Source organism: Phalacrocorax aristotelis, chromosome 13, assembly GCF_949628215.1.
Source record: "Phalacrocorax aristotelis chromosome 13, bGulAri2.1, whole genome shotgun sequence".
Classification (NCBI taxonomy): domain Eukaryota; kingdom Metazoa; phylum Chordata; class Aves; order Suliformes; family Phalacrocoracidae; genus Phalacrocorax; species Phalacrocorax aristotelis.
In genome coordinates this window covers 2,898,993-2,904,992 of record NC_134288.1, presented here as the reverse complement: position 1 = coordinate 2,904,992, position 6,000 = coordinate 2,898,993, and the positions used below count along the sequence as shown (strand labels likewise).

Sequence of the window (6,000 nt, the reverse complement as noted above, 5' to 3'; positions counted from 1 at the left end):
CAGAGGTTCAAGGTATTCTTGTCACTTCAGCTGAGCATTAGCCTAGCCTGCAGGGTTGCTTCCATGATCAATCATTTTTACTGTAGTGTGTGTATAGGTATATATACATACATACATACGCACTCTCTGTGTTAAGTGTGTATATATATATATGCATAACTCTCTCCAGGGACCCGGCCCGACAGGTTGCTGTGGGAGATGAGGGGATGACCGGGCCCAGACGGCTTCCCTGCTGCTCCGGGCAGCGCCGCCAGCAAAGCCCGGCCGCGGCGGGGAACCGAGCGCTACCGCGGCGCGTCCAGGTGGGCCGAGCGCCGAGGGCCGCACCCACCAACCGCCGCACCGGACGCAACGCACGGCCGCAGCGGCCCGTCCCCCGCGGCGGGTCCCCCTCCGGCCGCCCCGCGCGCGCGCGGCGCCGGGCGTGGAGCACGCCGGGACTCGTAGTCCCCGGCCGCCGGTGGCCTCGGCGCGTGCGCAGATCCCGCCCGACTTTGTAAAGTCGCTGCCTCAGGTTGGGCCGGGGCCGGCTGCCATCTTGGCCGAGGGACGGAGGAGCTGCTACGCCGCCGTGCCTGGTGAGGGGAGCGGGGATCGGCGCTGCGGGCGGGGCGGCAGGGAGGAGGCGGAGGCGGCGGCGGTGGGGACGGGACGGGGCGTGAGGGGACCCTGCGGCGCGGCGGGGCACGGCGCGGCGGGGTACGGCGCGGCGGGGTGGCCCCGCCGCTCTCGGCTCCGGGCGGCCGTGGCGCGGCAGCGGAGGCACCGGGGCGCGGGGGACCCGGCGGGCGCAGGCCTGGCGTCTTGAGGGGCTCCTCGCCCCCAGGAGGGCCGCGCTGAGGGAGGCGCTCCCCGCCGCGCTACTTCCCCGCGCCTCGGCGGGGCAGCTCCCGGGCCGGCGCGGCAGCATCGCCCCTTCCCCGGGGCAGGGGGCGGCGGTCCTGGGAGCCCGGCGCTGCCCTGCGAGGGCCGCCGGGCCCCGCCGCCCTTTCCGCGGCGCTGCCGAGCCCTTTCCCTGCTGGGGCCGGGGGGGGACCCCTGCCCGGCCCGCCGGCTGCTTGCCCCTTTTCCCTGGCCCTCCCGCGCTCCCTTCAGCCGTCCCCAGCAGTTCTTCCCCTCCCCGGCCGGACCCTGCCATCCTTTCCAGGCTCCTCGTCTCTGAGATCAGCCTCTAAACCTTCGCCCTCTGAGGGCCTTGGGGATTCGCTCACGGCAGAGGCTTCGCTTTCCGGCAGTGGCCCCGCAGCACAGCCCTCTTTTCAGCCTTTGTGTTGAGCCCCTGTAAGGAGCGCCTCCCCTCCGCCCTGGGGTCTCCCTCCAGGTCAGACGGCTGCTGCTCGGCGAGAGTCCGCTGCCTTTGTCTTGTCAGGGTACAGCCGTGCCTTGGAGTAATGTTTCCCTGCGATAAAGCGTGACCGTAGCTGGAGGTTTATACTGAACTCTGTTCCCTCTTGTAAACACAACAGAACGGCCACGCTGGTACCACCGCTTTATTTTGGAAACACGTACGAGTTCTAGCTGTTAACACTCCCGTTTCCAACTAGGCTGTCTTTGAGCTTGTGTGGCAGTAGTAACCAGGTAAAAGCAGAAGAGTGTGTTTGAGGATGTCTTTACCTAATTGGCTCCGATATCCAAGAATTCAGCTTGTTTTAACAGCTGCATTTTGTGATGTTAAATTGACAAAAGAACTTCAGATCTGTGCGATACAGAGAGAAAGGTGGGTGTAGCGTTTAGGGGATCTGTTGTCATTTGTGTGGCAGCCTTTACCCTTGAAGCTTCAGAACGTATCCCCAGCAAAACTTACCTTTATACCTCAGTTAGCATTGAAGAAATCAGGAACCAGGGTACTTTAAACTATCTTTTCCCAATATATTACTACTTATTTTAGTGAGTTTCTCATTGTTTTGTTTGGCCTCTGCTACCCTGCCACTCCTTTTCAAAAAGGAGAGAAATCCAGACTGATATTTGTAAGATGACAGTCCGCGTTCAGAGAACTACACTAGATCCAGCTACTGCTTGCTTGTGTTTACTTAGAAAAAAGGCATAGATGTTTGAATGAAACTGCAAGCTGTCTTCGGTTCCGATGATTTTAATGCTTAAAAAAAAAATCTTGTTTGAAAACAACAAATCTAAATTATTTTCTCTCTTTTTACAGTGGAAGTCCAAAGCAGTTCTAATTTATTTGCAGTTACGTTGCTCTTTGCTACAGCTGTTTAAATCTGAACTTGATCTAGTGTTCATTCTTAGTTGTGCTTTAGCTGACAGTTTTATTCACTACACTGAATGCATTCACCTCCAAGTGATCATTGGAATAATATGTAGCTTTCTGATTCAAAGTGAGTTTTCTTGTGCTTAAGACAAAGAACTGATACAGTGCATGTGGAAAATGATGTTGCAGTGGAAAATAACTGAGACTTCTGAGTGCTAACTTTGAAAGCTTCTTACAGATTAAACAGTTATTTTGGGGCTTAAGAGAGATTGAGAGAAGATAAATTCATATAAATAATTAGTTAAGCAGCATCACTTCATTTTCTTCCCTCAATTTTCTCTCCCTTCTTAAAGTTCTGTTTAATACAGAAATACAAAGTTGTGTTTCTAAGAAACAAATGGTTTGGGGAAGTTAACTACAGAATAAGCTAATAGGAAGACAGGTAGTAAAGTAGCATGATGTTTCTCTTGTAGAGTTTAAATTAATAATTTTTTCTAAGAAAGCTTGGCTTAGGACTGCATGAAAAATAGATTTCATGAGAGATTTACAAAATAAATTATTTTTACAGCATATGCAATAGATAAGTCTCTTCTCAACAGTGTTATCAGTATCAGTCGATGATAGCATCTAAACAAACACCGTAAATTTAAGCTGTTTAAACAGTAGTAAATGTTTTTAACCATAGTGAAGTGCTTTTCATGTTGCAGAAAAAACCCCAATTTGATTTGTGCTTAAAAGCAACGAAAAGAGTCTGTAGGATTAGAGCAGAAGAAAACCCTCTTGCAGATGGTAATGGTGAAGCTTCTGGGAGTGCTGTCCCTGATGGTGTTTACTTTTAAGCTTTTCTGTTTGGCTAACTAGTTATGTTCATGTAATGTTCTAATTTTTGTACAGTCTGCTGTAATTGAAGGAACTACTTTGTGCCCTTACACCTAAGGAAAGCGAATATGTGTGCATAACCTAGAGGAGAGTATTTGCCTCAGTTGCTCACTGTAACTGTACTTTGCCCAACTATAGAAGCACTTTGAAGTGTGTGCTCGCCTCAGAAGAGGAAGTAGACAGGCCATGATTATAGTCTAGCTTGGGAGTACTCTGGTTTTCTAGATACTTACTTTTTACTGTCTCATAAATGGAGTATTTTTAAAGGTTTTAGGCAATCCTTCATGGGCTTAGTTTGAATGTTGACCTGAGGTAACTCTGAGTCCATATTTTGGAGAGGGAAGGGTAGTTTTTCTTCCTTATCCTTCTCATCTGAAGAGTAAAGCAATAAGGACTTGAACATTTTCGTAAGTGACTGGCATTCAGGTTTTACTTATTGTAGTGCAGATTTGCTGCAGTTGAAGGATCGATCTTTTTCTATATAAGAATTGCAAATTACACTTTATAGAAATGAAAGTATTGTAACAAAATGGGAAAGAGCATTTCAGAGAAACCAAAGCCGTGTTTCCTATGACCAGCTCGTAAGTTATGCCTGGAATTTCTACTCTTACTATACTGGGGCATAGAACAAACCTCCTGGTAAAACACCAAGGGCAGATTTTTTTTCCCCTCCTCTGAGGAAACAAGATACCAGATCTTGTTACGCTGGTTATTCAAATCGTTTTTTTAAACTTGGCAGTATGTTCGTATGCTGTACTTTTTTTTTTCTTCAAGAGTTTTATTACAGTCTTCCCATTTAGAAGCTGATAATGTCTGCCTTCCACCCACCTGCCTGAGTTATACTAAACTGTGCTGGTAGGAGAGGCCTATTGCTTCAGTCATGAACAGAACTCTGTACATGTTTACATTTAGATCATTGATTGTGAAGTTCAGAGCTCAGGTTCAAATGGTATTGTTGTTGAGCAAGAAAAAGCCTATTTTCTTCAGGTTGATTGTTAAAGTTTTATTTTGTGGAACACAGTTTCTAATCAAGAAGCAGTGAGTTAGGTGACTTACCTTTTACCTGAAATGTGCAGATCTCAGCTTTTGGATTGGGTAGGTCATGATATGGAAGGTGGAGCTTTCAGGAAAAGAGTGTTGATATCTGCCTCTATAAAATATGCTCTGTTTTCATTGTAGGTCTAGCTTTTTGTCAAGGCTAGCCTTTAGACATACTTTTACTCTGTTAGTGTTAGCTAGATACCTGGTTATCTTTTTAAAGTATAATACTAAGGAAAAGAAAGATCAGTTAAGGTTTAAAGATCCTAGATAGTAAAAGACAGCAAAGACAGGTCTGTAATCTGGTTCTGATTTATTCATTAGTTCATCAAATGGATAGCCAGTTGCAGTGAATTATCCATCAAGAACATAAAATTTGTGACTGGGAGCATGTTTATTTACTTAAAACAGGATTGTGGTAGAACTTCTGCCTGTGCAAGTCATTCGTAAGTGGTTACTGCCCTTTTAAGCTTTGCTTTGTCCAGTACAGTGGAACAGCTAAGGAAGACTAGATGCTGAGCAAATTGAAGAGTATGTACTGAGACACAGAAGAATGGATTGTGTTATTTTAACACGTTTTTGGTCAGTATCCATCCCTAGTGCCAGCTCCTATCCCCAGTGCTAGCTGTCTTTTAATTATATATTATTAATCATTGCTATTCCTTGACAGAGTGGTCAGACATCCACATTTTTATTTCTTCACTGCTGGTTTCATAAACATTTGAATGGATTAAGACCTGTTGCTCTAAATACTGCATTTGTACTTTTCTGACATCTTAGTTTTTGCTCTGCCAGTGCCATGAGCTGCTCTTCTCTTGATTTATTTGCTGAGTAGCTAGATGGAGTGAGTTCATTCTTTATAAGGATTCCTCAACTTTAAAGATTTTTTGCTTTGGCTTGTCAGAGTCTGAATTAATTGACCTTTGGATCACTGATTAATTTCTCTTCATAGGGTTTTGCTTCTACAAGTGTGTGTGCACCTTGTATGTATATGTATGTGTGTATTTCCTCCTGCTGTAAATATATCATTTCACGGACTAGGTAAAAAGTATGGCAATTAATATGTAAAATAGTTTATAAGGTGATTATGTGTTTGGCCTAACCTTTAACCAGGCTTGCTAACTTCTGTGAAAGCGATGAGCTGCTTAATTTCACTAGATTTACTTGAAGCTGAACACCCTTTCATATCTATTCAAGTTAAGACCTCCTGGGGTGATCCTGCATATGAAGAGCACTTCATTCTATAAAGGAATGGAGGAAAAAAAGAAAATACAGGAGCTTAGAAGGTAAAATGTAAGTGTGACACTGGGATGTTTTTTGTATAAGGATAGCAAGGCTGCTTCTCTTCAAAATGTATGAGATTCACCCAGTGCATGCGTTGTCATCAATGATGCAATCTTCAAAGCAGCTTCTTATTCCAGCTGTTTGAAGGGGAATAATGTGTATAATAACAGGAGAGAGAAGGGAAATGCTAAGGGTTTAGGAAAACACCCTGACCACCTCACTCTGCATTAAAAAAGTTACTGTAGCTATCCAAACTAAATAGCTGTCACCTGTGGTTTCAGGGGTTTCTTTACATTGTGTTATTTAGTAAATACTGGCCATGTGTACCATTTCCAACTCCATTCCTTTAGGTTCATCACCTAAAGATACAGAGGAAGACTCACCATCAATGGGCAGTACTTCTGCAGATATTTGGCATGCTCCATTTTGTGCTTGTTAAATTGAGTTTACCAGTAAGACATTAGAATACCTTTTTGTCTTTTGCAAATGTGACATGTGCTGTATATTAGAATGACCAATTTCCAGAGCAATGCTACATTTGTTAAACATTTGCCTGAAAAAAAATCTAGTTCAGGTCAATGAATAAGCTA

General features: G+C 45.2%; 1 protein-coding gene across 1 annotated transcript in view; it reads left to right on the top strand.

Annotated features, from left to right (window-relative positions):
- The first annotated feature begins 479 nt into the window (after positions 1 to 479).
- The window catches only part of ITCH (itchy E3 ubiquitin protein ligase), a 62,124-nt gene continuing 56,603 nt past the window's right edge, over positions 480 to 6,000 (top strand). The window contains exon 1 of the mRNA XM_075108925.1: positions 480 to 578. The gene's annotated coding sequence lies outside the window, so the exon portion shown is untranslated. The remainder of the gene's footprint in view (positions 579 to 6,000) is intronic.